General features: G+C 52.1%; 1 pseudogene; it reads left to right on the forward strand.

The window, feature by feature from the left end:
• LOC127925906 (fibrinogen-like protein 1) overlaps positions 1-16891 on the forward strand; it is a 65571-nt pseudogene that overhangs the window by 16013 nt on the left and 32667 nt on the right.

The raw sequence follows: 16891 nt of genomic DNA on the forward strand, positions 1-16891 counted from the left end.
TCACGCCAAGGTTCTTAGCGCTCTGGGAGGAGGACACAATGGAGTTGTCAACCGTGATGGCGAGATCATGGAACGGGCAGTCCTTCCCCGGGAGGAAGAGGAGCTCCGTCTTGCTGAGGTTCAGCTTGAGGTGGTGATCCGTCATCCACACTGATATGTCTGCCAGACATGCAGAGATGCGATTCGCCACCTGGTCATCAGAAGGGGGAAAGGAGAAGATTAATTGTGTGTCGTCTGCATAGCAATGATAGGAGAGACCATGTGAGGTTATTACAGAGCCAAGTGACTTGGTGTATAGCGAGAATAAGAGAGGGCCTAGAACAGAGCCCTGGGGGACACCAGTGGTGAGAGCGCGTGGTGAGGAGACAGATTCTCGCCACGCCACCTGGTAGGAGCGACCTGTCAGGTAGGACGCAATCCAAGCGTGGGCCGCGCCGGAGATGCCCAACTCGGAGAGGGTGGAGAGGAGGATCTGATGGTTCACAGTATCGAAGGCAGCCGATAGGTCTAGAAGGATGAGAGCAGAGGAGAGTTAGCTTTAGCAGTGCGGAGCGCCTCCGTGATACAGAGAAGAGCAGTCTCAGTTGAATGACTAGTCTTGAAACCTGACTGATTTGGATCAAGAAGGTCATTCTGAGAGAGATAGCGGTAGAGCTGGCCAAGGACGGCACGCTCAAGAGTTTTGGAGAGAAAAGAGAGAAGGGATACTGGTCTGTAGTTGTTGACATCGGAGGGATCGAGTGTAGGTTTTTTCAGAAGGGGTGCAACTCTCGCTCTCTTGAAGACGGGAGGGACGTAGCCAGCGGTCAGGGATGAGTTGATGAGCGAGGTGAGGTAAGGGAGAAGGTCTCCGGAAATGGTCTGGAGAAGAGAGGAGGGGACAGGTTCAAGCGGGCAGGTTGTTGGGCGGCCGGCCGTCACAAGACGCGAGATTTCATCTGGAGAGAGAGGGAGAAAGAGGTCAGAGCATAGGGTAGGGCAGTGTGAGCAGAACCAGCGGTGTCGTTTGACTTAGCAAACGAGGATCGGATGTCATCGACCTTCTTTTCAAAATGGTTGACGAAGTCATCTGCAGAGAGGGGAGGGGGGATTCAGGAGGGAGGAAGGTGGCAAAGAGCTTCCTAGGGTTAGAGGCAGATGCTTGGAATTTAGAATGGTAGAAAGTGGCTTTAGCAGCAGAGACAGAGGAGGAAAATGTAGAGAGGAGGGAGTGAAAGGATGCCAGGTCCGCAGGGAGGCGAAGTTTTCCTCCATTTCCGCTCGGCTGCCCGGAGCCCTGTTCTGTGAGCTCGCAAGGAGTCGTCGAGCCACGGAGCGGGAGGGGAGGACCGAGCCGGCCTGGAGGATAGGGGACATAGAGAGTCAAAGGATGCAGTAAGGGAGGAGAGGAGGGTTGAGGAGGCAGAATCAGGAGATAGGTTGGAGAAAGTTTGAGCAGAGGGAAGAGATGATAGGATGGAAGAGGAGAGAGAGCGGGGGAGAGAGAGCGAAGGTTGGGACGGCGCGATACCATCCGAGTAGGGGCAGTGGGAAGTGTTGGATGAGAGCGAGAGGGAAAAGGATACAAGGTAGTGGTCGGAGACTTGGAGGGGAGTTGCAGTGAGGTTAGTGGAAGAACAGCATCTAGTAAAGATGAGGTCAAGCGTATTGCCTGCCTTGTGAGTAGGGGGGGAAGGTGAGAGGGTGAGGTCAAAAGAGGAGAGGAGTGGAAAGAAGGAGGCAGAGAGGAATGAGTCAAAGGTAGACGTGGGGAGGTTAAAGTCGCCCAGAACTGTGAGAGGTGAGCCGTCCTCAGGAAAGGAGCTTATCAAGCTCATTGATGAACTCTCCGAGGGAACCTGGAGGGCGATAAATGATAAGGATGTTAAGCTTGAAAGGGCTGGTAACTGTGACAGCATGGAATTCAAAGGAGGCAATAGACAGATGGGTAAGGGGAGAAAGAGAGAATGACCACTTGGGAGAGATGAGGATCCCGGTGCCACCACCCCGCTGACCAGAAGCTCGGGTGTGCGAGAACACGTGGGCGGACGAGGAGAGAGCAGTAGGAGTAGCAGTGTTATCTGTGGTGATCCATGTTTCCGTCAGTGCCAAGAAGTCAAGGGACTGGAGGGAGGCATAGGCTGAGATGAACTCTGCCTTGTTGGCCGCAGATCGGCAGTTCCAGAGGCTACCGGAGACCTGGAACTCCACGTGGGTCGTACGCGTTGGGACCACCAGATTAGGGTGGTCGCGGCCACGCGGTGTGGAGCGTTGTATGGTCTGTGCAGAGGAGAGAACAGGGATAGACAGACACATAGTTGACAGGCTACAGAAAAGGCTACGCTAATGCAAGGAAATTGGAATGACAAGTGGACTACACGTCTCGAATGTTCAGAAAGTTAAGCTTACGTAGCAAGAATCTTATTGACTAAAATGATTAAAATTATACAGTACTGCTAAAGTAGGCTAGCTGGCAGTAGCTGCGTTGTTGGCACTACACTAGATGACTGGTAACAGTCTGTGGGATGGCTGGTAACAGTCTGTGGTATGGCTGGTAACAGTCTGTGGGATGGGTCTGTGGGATGACTGGTAACAGTCTGTGGGATGGCTGGTAACAGTCTGTGGGATGGCTGGTAACAGTCTGTGGGATGGCTGGTAACAGTCTGTGGGATGGCTGGTAACAGACTTTGGGATGGCTGGTAACAGACTTTGGGATGGCTGGTAACAGTCTGTAGGATGGCTGGTAACAGACTTTGGGATGGCTGGTAACAGTCTGTGGGATGGCTGGTAACAGACTTTGGGATGGCTGGTAACAGTCTGTGGGATGGCTGGTAACAGTCTGTGGGATGGCTGGTAACAGTCTGTGGGATGGCTGGTAACAGACTTTGGGATGGCTGGTAACAGACTTTGGGAAGGCTGGTAACAGTCTGTGGGATGGCTGGTAACAGACTTTGGGATGGCTGGTAACAGTCTGTGGGATGGCTGGTAACAGACTTTGGGATGGCTGGTAACAGTCTGTGGGATGGCTGGTAACAGTCTGTGGGATGGCTGGTAACAGTCTGTGGGATGGCTGGTAACAGTCTGTGGGATGGTATGTAACAGACTGTGGGATGCCTGGTAACAGACTTTGGGATGGCTGGTAACAGTCTGTGGGATGGCTGGTAACAGACTTTGGGATGGCTGGTAACAGTCTGTGGGATGGCTGGTAACAGACTTTGGGATGGCTGGTAACAGTCTGTGGGATGGCTGGTAACAGTCTGTGGGATGGCTGGTAACAGACTTTGGGATGGCTGGTAACAGTCTGTGGGATGGTATGTAACAGACTGTGGGATGCCTGGTAACAGACTTTGGGATGGCTGGTAACAGACTTTGGGATGGCTGGTAACAGTCTGTGGGATGGCTGCTAACGGTCTGTGGGATGGCTGGTAACAGTCTGTGGGATGGCTGGTAACTGTCTGTGGGATGGCTGGTAACGGTCTGTGGGATGGCTGGTAACAGTCTGTGGGATGGCTGGTAACGGTCTGTGGGATGGCTGGTAACAGTCTGTGGGATGGCTGGTCACGGTCTGTGGGATGGCTGGTAACGGTCTGTGGGATGGCTGGTAACGGTCTGTGGATGGCTGGTAACAGACTTTGGGATGGCTGGTAACGGTCTGTGGGATGGCTGGTAACGGTCTGTGGGATGGCTGGTAACAGACTTTGGGATGGCTGGTCACGGTCTGTGGGATGGCTGGTAACGGTCTGTGGGATGGCTGGTAACAGTCTGTGGGATGGCTGGTAACAGTCTGTGGGATGGGTCTGTGGGATGACTGGTAACAGTCTGTGGGATGGCTGGTAACAGTCTGTGGGATGGCTGGTAACAGTCTGTGGGATGGGTCTGTGGGATGGCTGGTAACAGTCTGTGGGATGGCTGGTAACAGTCTGTGGGATGGCTGGTAACAGTCTGTGGGATGGCTGGTAACAGTCTGTGGGATGGCTGGTAACAGACTTTGGGATGGCTGGTAACAGACTTTGGGATGGCTGGTAACAGACTTTGGGATGGCTGGTAACAGTCTGTGGGATGGTATGTAACAGACTGTGGGATGCCTGGTAACAGACTTTGGGATGGCTGGTAACAGACTTTGGGATGGCTGGTAACAGACTTTGGGGTGGCTGGTAACAGACTTTGGGATGGCTGGTAACAGTCTGTGGGATGGCTGGTAACAGTCTGTGGGATGGCTGGTAACAGTCTGTGGGATGGCTGGTAACAGACTTTGGGATGGCTGGTAACAGTCTGTGGGATGGCTGGTAACAGTCTGTGGGATGGCTGGTAACAGTCTGTGGGATGGCTGGTAACAGACTTTGGGATGGCTGGTAACAGACTGTGGGATGGCTGGTAACAGACTGTGGGATGGCTGGTAACAGACTGTGGGATGGCTGGTAACAGACTGTGGGATGGCTGGTAACAGTCTGTGGGATGGCTGGTAACAGACTTTGGGATGGCTGGTAACAGACTTTGGGATGGCTGGTAACAGACTGTGGGATGGCTGGTAACAGACTGTGGGATGGCTGGTAACAGACTTTGGGATGGCTGGTAACAGACTGTGGGATGGCTGGTAACAGACTGTGGGATGGCTGGTAACAGACTGTGGGATGGCTGGTAACAGACTGTGGGATGGCTGGTAACAGTCTGTGGGATGGCTGGTAACAGACTTTGGGATGGCTGGTAACAGTCTGTGGGATGGCTGGTAACAGACTTTGGGATGGCTGGTAACAGTCTGTGGGATGGCTGGTAACAGACTTTGGGATGGCTGGTAACAGACTTTGGGATGGCTGGTAACAGACTGTGGGATGGCTGGTAACAGACTGTGGGATGGCTGGTAACAGTCTGTGGGATGGGTGGTAACAGTCTGTGGGATGGCTGGTAACGGTCTGTGGGATGGCTGGTAACAGTCTGTGGGATGGCTGGTAACAGTCTGTGGGATGGCTGGTAACGGTCTGTGGGATGGCTGGTAACGGTCTGTGGGATGGCTGGTAACAGACTTTGGGATGGCTGGTAACAGTCTGTGGGATGGCTGGTAACGGTCTGTGGGATGGCTGGTAACAGACTTTGGGATGGCTGGTCACAGTCTGTGGGATGGCTGGTAACGGTCTGTGGGATGGCAGGTAACAGTCTGTGGGATGGCTGGTAACAGTCTGTGGGATGGGTCTGTGGGATGACTGGTAACAGTCTGTGGTATGGCTGGTAACAGTCTGTGGGATGGGTCTGTGGGATGACTGGTAACAGTCTGTGGGATGGCTGGTAACAGTCTGTGGGATGGCTGGTAACAGTCTGTGGGATGGCTGGTAACAGTCTGTGGGATGGCTGGTAACAGACTTTGGGATGGCTGGTAACAGTCTGTGGGATGGCTGGTAACAGACTTTGGGATGGCTGGTAACAGTCTGTGGGATGGCTGGTAACAGACTTTGGGATGGCTGGTAACAGTCTGTGGGATGGTATGTAACAGACTGTGGGATGCCTGGTAACAGACTTTGGGATGGCTGGTAACAGACTTTGGGATGGCTGGTAACAGACTTTGGGGTGGCTGGTAACAGACTTTGGGATGGCTGGTAACAGTCTGTGGGATGGCTGGTAACAGTCTGTGGGATGGCTGGTAACAGTCTGTGGGATGGCTGGTAACAGTCTGTGGGATGGCTGGTAACAGTCTGTGGGATGGCTGGTAACAGTCTGTGGGATGGCTGGTAACAGTCTGTGGGATGGCTGGTAACAGTCTGTGGGATGGCTGGTAACGGTCTGTGGGATGGCTGGTAACAGTCTGTGGGATGGCTGGTAACGGTCTGTGGGATGGCTGGTAACAGTCTGTGGGATGGCTGGTAACGGTCTGTGGGATGGCTGGTAACAGTCTGTGGGATGGCTGGTAACGGTCTGTGGGATGGCTGGTAACAGTCTGTGGGATGGCTGGTAACAGACTTTGGGATGGCTGGTCACGGTCTGTGGGATGGCTGGTAACGGTCTGTGGGATGGCTGGTAACAGTCTGTGGGATGGCTGGTAACAGTCTGTGGGATGGGTCTGTGGGATGACTGGTAACAGTCTGTGGGATGGCTGGTAACAGTCTGTGGTATGGCTGGTAACAGTCTGTGGGATGGGTCTGTGGGATGACTGGTAACAGTCTGTGGGATGGCTGGTAACAGTCTGTGGGATGGCTGGTAACAGTCTGTGGGATGGCTGGTAACGGACTTTGGGATGGCTGGTAACAGTCTGTGGGATGGCTGGTAACAGACTTTGGGATGGCTGGTAACAGTCTGTGGGATGGTATGTAACAGACTGTGGGATGCCTGGTAACAGACTTTGGGATGGCTGGTAACAGACTTTGGGATGGCTGGTAACAGACTTTGGGGTGGCTGGTAACAGACTTTGGGATGGCTGGTAACAGTCTGTGGGATGGCTGGTAACAGTCTGTGGGATGGCTGGTAACAGACTTTGGGATGGCTGGTAACAGTCTGTGGGATGGCTGGTAACAGTCTGTGGGATGGCTGGTAACAGTCTGTGGGATGGCTGGTAACAGACTTTGGGATGGCTGGTAACAGACTGTGGGATGGCTGGTAACAGACTGTGGGATGGCTGGTAACAGACTGTGGGATGGCTGGTAACAGACTGTGGGATGGCTGGTAACAGACTTTGGGATGGCTGGTAACAGACTGTGGGATGGCTGGTAACAGACTGTGGGATGGCTGGTAACAGACTGTGGGATGGCTGGTAACAGTCTGTGGGATGGCTGGTAACAGACTTTGGGATGGCTGGTAACAGACTGTGGGATGGCTGGTAACAGACTTTGGGATGGCTGGTAACAGACTTTGGGATGGCTGGTAACAGACTGTGGGATGGCTGGTAACAGACTGTGGGATGGCTGGTAACAGACTGTGGGATGGCTGGTAACAGTCTGTGGGATGGCTGGTAACAGACTTTGGGATGGCTGGTAACAGACTTTGGGATGGCTGGTAACAGACTGTGGGATGGCTGGTAACAGACTGTGGGATGGCTGGTAACAGACTGTGGGATGGCTGGTAACAGACTGTGGGATGGCTGGTAACAGACTGTGGGATGGCTGGTAACAGACTGTGGGATGGCTGGTAACAGTCTGTGGGATGGCTGGTAACAGACTTTGGGATGGCTGGTAACAGTCTGTGGGATGGCTGGTAACAGACTTTGGGATGGCTGGTAACAGTCTGTGGGATGGCTGGTAACAGACTTTGGGATGGCTGGTAACAGACTTTGGGATGGCTGGTAACAGACTGTGGGATGGCTGGTAACAGACTGTGGGATGGCTGGTAACAGTCTGTGGGATGGGTGGTAACAGTCTGTGGGATGGCTGGTAACAGACTTTGGGATGGCTGGTAACAGACTGTGGGATGGCTGGTAACAGTCTGTGGGATGGCTGGTAACAGACTTTGGGATGGCTGGTAACAGACTGTGGGATGGCTGGTAACAGACTGTGGGATGGCTGGTAACAGACTGTGGGATGGCTGGTAACAGACTGTGGGATGGCTGGTAACAGACTGTGGGATGGCTGGTAACAGTCTGTGGGATGGCTGGTAACAGTCTGTGGGATGGCTGGTAACGGTCTGTGGGATGGCTGGTAACGGTCTGTGGGATGGCTGGTAACAGTCTGTGGGATGGCTGGTAACAGTCTGTGGGATGGCTGGTAACAGTCTGTGGGATGGCTGGTAACAGTCTGTGGGATGGCTGGTAACAGTCTGTGGGATGGCTGGTAACAGTCTGTGGGATGGCTGGTAACAGTCTGTGGGATGGCTGGTAACAGTCTGTGGGATGGCTGGTAACAGTCTGTGGGATGGCTGGTAACAGTCTGTGGGATGGCTGGTAACGGTCTGTGGGATGGCTGGTAACAGTCTGTGGGATGGCTGGTAACAGTCTGTGGGATGGCTGGTAACAGACTGTGGGATGGCTGGTAACAGTCTGTGGGATGGCTGGTAACAGTCTGTGGGATGGCTGGTAACAGACTTTGGGATGGCTGGTAACAGTCTGTGGGATGGCTGGTAACAGACTGTGGGATGGCTGGTAACAGTCTGTGGGATGGCTGGTAACAGTCTGTTGGATGGCTGGTAACAGACTTTGGGATGGCTGGTAACAGACTGTGGGATGGCTGGTAACAGACTTTGGGATGGCTGGTAACAGACTGTGGGATGGCTGGTAACGGTTTGTGGGATGGCTGGTAACAGACTTTGGGATGGCTGGTAACAGACTTTGGGATGGCTGGTAACAGACTTTGGGATGGCTGGTAACAGACTTTGGGATGGCTGGTAACAGACTGTGGGATGGCTGGTAACAGACTTTGGGATGGCTGGTAACAGACTGTGGGATGGCTGGTAACAGACTTTGGGATGGCTGGTAACAGACTTTGGGATGGCTGGTAACAGACTTTGGGATGGCTGGTAACAGACTGTGGGATGGCTGGTAACAGACTTTGGGATGGCTGGTAACAGTCTGTGGGATGGCTGGTAACAGTCTGTGGGATGGCTGGTAACAGTCTGTGGGATGACTGGTAACAGACTGTGGGATGGCTGGTAACAGTCTGTGGGATGACTGGTAACAGACTGTGGGATGGCTGGTAACAGTCTGTGGGATGACTGGTAACAGACTGTGGGATGGCTGGTAACAGTCTGTGGGATGACTGGTAACAGACTGTGGGATGGCTGGTAACAGACTTTGGGATGGCTGGTAACAGTCTGTGGGATGGCTGGTAACAGACTTTGGGATGGCTGGTAACAGTCTGTGGGATGGCTGGTAACGGGCTGTGGGATGGCTGGTAACAGTCTGTGGGATGGCTGGTAACAGTCTGTGGGATGGCTGGTAACAGTCTGTGGGATGGCTGGTAACAGTCTGTGGGATGGCTGGTAACAGTCTGTGGGATGGCTGGTAACAGACTTTGGGATGGCTGGTAACAGACTGTGGGATGGCTGGTAACAGACTGTGGGATGGCTGGTAACAGACTGTGGGATGGCTGGTAACAGTCTGTGGGATGGCTGGTAACGGGCTGTGGGATGGCTGGTAACAGTCTGTGGGATGGCTGGTAACAGTCTGTGGGATGGCTGGTAACAGACTGTGGGATGGCTGGTAACAGACTGTGGGATGGCTGGTAACAGACTGTGGGATGGCTGGTAACAGACTGTGGGATGGCTGGTAACAGACTGTGGGATGGCTGGTAACAGACTGTGGGGGTAACAGTCTGGATAATGGGCTGTGGGATGGCTGGTAACAGACTGTGGGATGGCTGGTAACAGACTGTGGGATGGCTGGTAACAGTCTGTGGGATGGCTGGTAACGGGCTGTGGGATGGCTGGTAACAGTCTGTGGGATGGCTGGTAACAGTCTGTGGGATGGCTGGTAACAGTCTGTGGGATGGCTGGTAACAGTCTGTGGGATGGCTGGTAACAGTCTGTGGGATGGCTGGTAACAGACTTTGGGATGGCTGGTAACAGACTGTGGGATGGCTGGTAACAGTCTGTGGGATGCCTGGTAACAGACTTTGGGATGGCTGGTAACAGACTTTGGGATGGCTGGTAACAGACTTTGGGTGGCTGGTAACAGACTTTGGGATGGCTGGTAACAGTCTGTGGGATGGCTGGTAACAGTCTGTGGGATGGCTGGTAACAGACTTTGGGATGGCTGGTAACAGTCTGTGGGATGGCTGGTAACAGTCTGTGGGATGGCTGGTAACAGTCTGTGGGATGGCTGGTAACAGACTTTGGGATGGCTGGTAACAGACTGTGGGATGGCTGGTAACAGACTGTGGGATGGTAACAGACTGGTAACAGACTGTGGGATGGCTGGTAACAGACTGTGGGATGGCTGGTAACAGACTTTGGGATGGCTGGTAACAGACTGTGGGATGGCTGGTAACAGACTGTGGGATGGCTGGTAACAGACTGTGGGATGGCTGGTAACAGTCTGTGGGATGGCTGGTAACAGACTTTGGGATGGCTGGTAACAGACTGTGGGATGGCTGGTAACAGACTTTGGGATGGCTGGTAACAGACTTTGGGATGGCTGGTAACAGACTGTGGGATGGCTGGTAACAGACTGTGGGATGGCTGGTAACAGACTGTGGGATGGCTGGTAACAGTCTGTGGGATGGCTGGTAACAGACTTTGGGATGGCTGGTAACAGACTTTGGGATGGCTGGTAACAGACTGTGGGATGGCTGGTAACAGACTGTGGGATGGCTGGTAACAGACTGTGGGATGGCTGGTAACAGACTGTGGGATGGCTGGTAACAGACTGTGGGATGGCTGGTAACAGACTGTGGGATGGCTGGTAACAGTCTGTGGGATGGCTGGTAACAGACTTTGGGATGGCTGGTAACAGTCTGTGGGATGGCTGGTAACAGACTTTGGGATGGCTGGTAACAGTCTGTGGGATGGCTGGTAACAGACTTTGGGATGGCTGGTAACAGACTTTGGGATGGCTGGTAACAGACTGTGGGATGGCTGGTAACAGACTGTGGGATGGCTGGTAACAGTCTGTGGGATGGTGGTAACAGTCTGTGGGATGGCTGGTAACAGACTTTGGGATGGCTGGTAACAGACTGTGGGATGGCTGGTAACAGTCTGTGGGATGGCTGGTAACAGACTTTGGGATGGCTGGTAACAGACTGTGGGATGGCTGGTAACAGACTGTGGGATGGCTGGTAACAGACTGTGGGATGGCTGGTAACAGACTGTGGGATGGCTGGTAACAGACTGTGGGATGGCTGGTAACAGTCTGTGGGATGGCTGGTAACGGGCTGTGGGATGGCTGGTAACAGACTGTGGGATGGCTGGTAACAGACTGTGGGATGGCTGGTAACAGTCTGTGGGATGGCTGGTAACGGGCTGTGGGATGGCTGGTAACAGTCTGTGGGATGGCTGGTAACAGTCTGTGGGATGGCTGGTAACAGTCTGTGGGATGGCTGGTAACAGTCTGTGGGATGGCTGGTAACAGTCTGTGGGATGGCTGGTAACAGACTTTGGGATGGCTGGTAACAGACTGTGGGATGGCTGGTAACAGACTGTGGGATGGCTGGTAACAGACTGTGGGATGGCTGGTAACAGTCTGTGGGATGGCTGGTAACGGGCTGTGGGATGGCTGGTAACAGTCTGTGGGATGGCTGGTAACAGTCTGTGGGATGGCTGGTAACAGACTGTGGGATGGCTGGTAACAGTCTGTGGGATGGCTGGTAACAGTCTGTGGGATGGCTGGTAACAGACTTTGGGATGGCTGGTAACAGTCTGTGGGATGGCTGGTAACAGACTGTGGGATGGCTGGTAACAGTCTGTGGGATGGCTGGTAACAGTCTGTTGGATGGCTGGTAACAGACTTTGGGATGGCTGGTAACAGACTGTGGGATGGCTGGTAACAGACTTTGGGATGGCTGGTAACAGACTGTGGGATGGCTGGTAACGGTTTGTGGGATGGCTGGTAACAGACTTTGGGATGGCTGGTAACAGACTTTGGGATGGCTGGTAACAGACTTTGGGATGGCTGGTAACAGACTTTGGGATGGCTGGTAACAGACTGTGGGATGGCTGGTAACAGACTTTGGGATGGCTGGTAACAGACTGTGGGATGGCTGGTAACAGACTTTGGGATGGCTGGTAACAGACTTTGGGATGGCTGGTAACAGACTTTGGGATGGCTGGTAACAGACTGTGGGATGGCTGGTAACAGACTTTGGGATGGCTGGTAACAGTCTGTGGGATGGCTGGTAACAGTCTGTGGGATGGCTGGTAACAGTCTGTGGGATGACTGGTAACAGACTGTGGGATGGCTGGTAACAGTCTGTGGGATGACTGGTAACAGACTGTGGGATGGCTGGTAACAGTCTGTGGGATGACTGGTAACAGACTGTGGGATGGCTGGTAACAGTCTGTGGGATGACTGGTAACAGACTGTGGGATGGCTGGTAACAGACTTTGGGATGGCTGGTAACAGTCTGTGGGATGGCTGGTAACAGACTTTGGGATGGCTGGTAACAGTCTGTGGGATGGCTGGTAACAGTCTGTGGGATGACTGGTAACAGACTGTGGGATGGCTGGTAACAGACTGTGGGATGGCTGGTAACAGTCTGTGGGATGACTGGTAACAGACTGTGGGATGGCTGGTAACAGTCTGTGGGATGGCTGGTAACAGACTTTGGGATGGCTGGTAACAGACTTTGGGATGGCTGGTAACAGACTTTGGGATGGCTGGTAACAGACTTTGGGATGGCTGGTAACAGACTTTGGGATGGCTGGTAACAGTCTGTGGGATGGCTGGTAACAGACTTTGGGATGGCTGGTAACAGACTTTGGGATGGCTGGTAACAGACTGTGGGATGGCTGGTAACAGACTGTGGGATGGCTGGTAACAGACTTTGGGATGGCTGGTAACAGACTTTGGGATGGCTGGTAACAGTCTGTGGGATGGCTGGTAACAGTCTGTGGGATGGCTGGTAACAGTCTGTGGGATGGCTGGTAACAGTCTGTGGGATGGCTGGTAACAGACTTTGGGATGGCTGGTAACAGACTGTGGGATGGCTGGTAACAGACTGTGGGATGGCTGGTAACAGACTGTGGGATGGCTGGTAACAGACTGTGGGATGGCTGGTAACAGACTTTGGGATGGCTGGTAACAGACTGTGGGATGGCTGGTAACAGACTGTGGGATGGCTGGTAACAGACTGTGGGATGGCTGGTAACAGTCTGTGGGATGGCTGGTAACAGACTTTGGGATGGCTGGTAACAGACTGTGGGATGGCTGGTAACAGACTTTGGGATGGCTGGTAACAGACTTTGGGATGGCTGGTAACAGACTGTGGGATGGCTGGTAACAGACTGTGGGATGGCTGGTAACAGACTGTGGGATGGCTGGTAACAGTCTGTGGGATGGCTGGTAACAGACTTTGGGATGGCTGGTAACAGACTTTGGGATGGCTGGTAACAGACTGTGGGATGGCTGGTAACAGACTGTGGGATGGCTGGTAACAGACTTTGGGATGGCTGGTAACAGACTGTGGGATGGCTGGTAACAGACTGTGGGATGGCTGGTAACAGACTGTGGGATGGCTGGTAACAGTCTGTGGGATGGCTGGTAACAGACTTTGGGATGGCTGGTAACAGTCTGTGGGATGGCTGGTAACAGACTTTGGGATGGCTGGTAACAGTCTGTGGGATGGCTGGTAACAGACTTTGGGATGGCTGGTAACAGACTTTGGGATGGCTGGTAACAGACTGTGGGATGGCTGGTAACAGACTGTGGGATGGCTGGTAACAGTCTGTGGGATGGGTGGTAACAGTCTGTGGGATGGCTGGTAACAGACTTTGGGATGGCTGGTAACAGACTGTGGGATGGCTGGTAACAGTCTGTGGGATGGCTGGTAACAGACTTTGGGATGGCTGGTAACAGTCTGTGGGATGGCTGGTAACAGTCTGTGGGATGGCTGGTAACAGTCTGTGGGATGGCTGGTAACAGTCTGTGGGATGGCTGGTAACAGTCTGTGGGATGGCTGGTAACAGACTTTGGGATGGCTGGTAACAGACTGTGGGATGGCTGGTAACAGACTGTGGGATGGCTGGTAACAGACTGTGGGATGGCTGGTAACAGTCTGTGGGATGGCTGGTAATGGGCTGTGGGATGGCTGGTAACAGTCTGTGGGATGGCTGGTAACAGTCTGTGGGATTGCTGGTAACAGACTGTGGGATGGCTGGTAACAGTCTGTGGGATGGCTGGTAACAGTCTGTGGGATGGCTGGTAACAGTCTGTGGGATGGCTGGTAACAGACTTTGGGATGGCTGGTAACAGTCTGTGGGATGGCTGGTAACAGACTGTGGGATGGCTGGTAACAGTCTGTGGGATGGCTGGTAACAGTCTGTTGGATGGCTGGTAACAGACTTTGGGATGGCTGGTAACAGACTGTGGGATGGCTGGTAACAGACTTTGGGATGGCTGGTAACAGACTGTGGGATGGCTGGTAACAGTTTTGGGATGGCTGGTAACAGACTTTGGGATGGCTGGTAACAGACTTTGGGATGGCTGGTAACAGACTTTGGGATGGCTGGTAACAGACTTTGGGATGGCTGGTAACAGACTGTGGGATGGCTGGTAACAGACTTTGGGATGGCTGGTAACAGACTGTGGGATGGCTGGTAACAGACTTTGGGATGGCTGGTAACAGACTTTGGGATGGCTGGTAACAGACTTTGGGATGGCTGGTAACAGACTGTGGGATGGCTGGTAACAGACTTTGGGATGGCTGGTAACAGTCTGTGGGATGGCTGGTAACAGTCTGTGGGATGGCTGGTAACAGTCTGTGGGATGACTGGTAACAGACTGTGGGATGGCTGGTAACAGTCTGTGGGATGACTGGTAACAGACTGTGGGATGGCTGGTAACAGTCTGTGGGATGACTGGTAACAGACTGTGGGATGGCTGGTAACAGTCTGTGGGATGACTGGTAACAGACTGTGGGATGGCTGGTAACAGACTTTGGGATGGCTGGTAACAGTCTGTGGGATGGCTGGTAACAGACTTTGGGATGGCTGGTAACAGTCTGTGGGATGGCTGGTAACAGTCTGTGGGATGACTGGTAACAGACTGTGGGATGGCTGGTAACAGACTGTGGGATGGCTGGTAACAGTCTGTGGGATGACTGGTAACAGACTGTGGGATGGCTGGTAACAGTCTGTGGGATGGCTGGTAACAGACTTTGGGATGGCTGGTAACAGACTTTGGGATGGCTGGTAACAGACTTTGGGATGGCTGGTAACAGACTTTGGGATGGCTGGTAACAGACTTTGGGATGGCTGGTAACAGTCTGTGGGATGGCTGGTAACAGACTTTGGGATGGCTGGTAACAGACTTTGGGATGGCTGGTAACAGACTGTGGGATGGCTGGTAACAGTCTGTGGGATGGCTGGTAACAGACTTTGGGATGGCTGGTAACAGACTTTGGGATGGCTGGTAACAGACTGTGGATGGCTGGTAACAGTCTGTGGGATGGCTGGTAACAGACTTTGGGATGGCTGGTAACAGACTTTGGGATGGCTGGTAACAGACTTTGGGATGGCTGGTAACAGTCTGTGGGATGACTGGTAACAGACTTTGGGATGGCTGGTAACAGACTTTGGGATGGCTGGTAACAGACTGTGGGATGGCTGGTAACAGTCTGTGGGATGGCTGGTAACAGACTTTGGGATGGCTGGTAACAGACTTTGGGATGGCTGGTAACAGACTTTGGGATGGCTGGTAACAGACTGTGGGATGGCTGGTAACAGTCTGTGGGATGGCTGGTAACAGACTGTGGGATGGCTGGTAACAGACTGTGGGATGGCTGGTAACAGACTGTGTACTTCTGATTGAACTAATTTCATTATCTTTGGTAGTCGTAGGGGCTCCTCTGTCAGGTGGACAGAAAGTATTTAAAACACAGAGCTGTCTGACACTTTTACTTTTCATTAATTTGTACAAATTTCCACTGTGACATTATGGGGTACTGTGTGTCGGCCGGTGACGAAAGAACAACTCAATTTAAGCTATTTTAATATCAGGCTGTAACACAACAAAATGTGGGAAAAGTCAAGGTGTGTGAATATTTTCTGAAAAGCCTCTACTTGTAGATTATACACATTTTCTGATCTCTTTGAAGTTCAAATCGTTGGAGACGTGAAACCAGTCATACAGTATGGCAGCATATTGAAACACGCTAGCACGTTAGCACGTTAGCTTTCCCACAGTAAAGTATAGGAAATGCATGGGCCATTATGCATAATTTAAATCATACGGCCTTTTCTCTGTTTCCTTTAACTATCGTGTTCAATATCAGTATCGACAGTCAGTAGGTCTAATAACAAATATTCAACTGCCAATCGACTGTTAGTTCCCTTCAGTTGGCATAGCCTACATGGTACTACTGTACTCTAACCTTAACTATCTACCCCCTGTACCTCCCTTCCCTTTCCTCCCCCTCTCTCCCTCTCCCTCTCCTCCCCTCCTCCCCAGGATAGCTATCGTCTATGGTACGGTGTGCATAGCGGTCGTGGAGGAGATGCTTTATCAGGAGGAAGGGGGATGGTGGAGCAATGGTCTTCCTCTCTCAGTGGATGCAGTTCAGCACCAGAGACCAGGTTAGTCACAGCTACCCAATCAATCATTCCCAGATTAGTCACATCTACCCAATCAAACAACCAATCATTCCCAGGAAAGTCACAGCTACATAATCAATACATCATTCTCAGGTTAGTCACAGCTATCTAATCAATTAATAATTTCCAGGTTAGTCACAGCTACATAATCAATACATCATTCTCAGGTTAGTCACAGCTACATAATCAATACATCATTCTCAGGGTAGTCACAGCTATCTAATCAATTAATCATTTCCAGGTTAGTCACAGCTACATAATCAATACATCATTCTCAGGTTAGTCACAGCTATCTAATCAATAAATCATTACCAGGTTAGTCACAGCTACATAATCAATACATCATTCTCAGGTTAGTCACAGCTACATAATCAATACATCATTCTCAGGGTAGTCACAGCTATCTAATCAATAAATCATTACCAGGTTAGTCACAGCTATCTAATCAATAAATCATTAAAACACTGAGCAGAAGACACTCAGTGTATTGAGCACAGTGAAGACACTCATAGTGTATTGAGCACAGTGAAAACACTCAGTGTATTGAGCAGAGTGAAGACACTCAGTGTATTGAGCACAGTGAAGACACTCAGTGTATTGAGCACATTGAAAACACTCATAGTGTATTGAGCACAGTGAAGACACTCATAGTGTATTGAGCACAGTAAAAACACTCAGTGTATTGAGCAGAGTGAAGACACTCATAGTGTTTTGAGCACAGTGAAGACACTCATAGTGTATTGATCACAGTGAAGAC

This window comes from Oncorhynchus keta, unplaced genomic scaffold, assembly GCF_023373465.1.
Source record: "Oncorhynchus keta strain PuntledgeMale-10-30-2019 unplaced genomic scaffold, Oket_V2 Un_contig_6487_pilon_pilon, whole genome shotgun sequence".
NCBI lineage: Eukaryota > Metazoa > Chordata > Actinopteri > Salmoniformes > Salmonidae > Oncorhynchus > Oncorhynchus keta.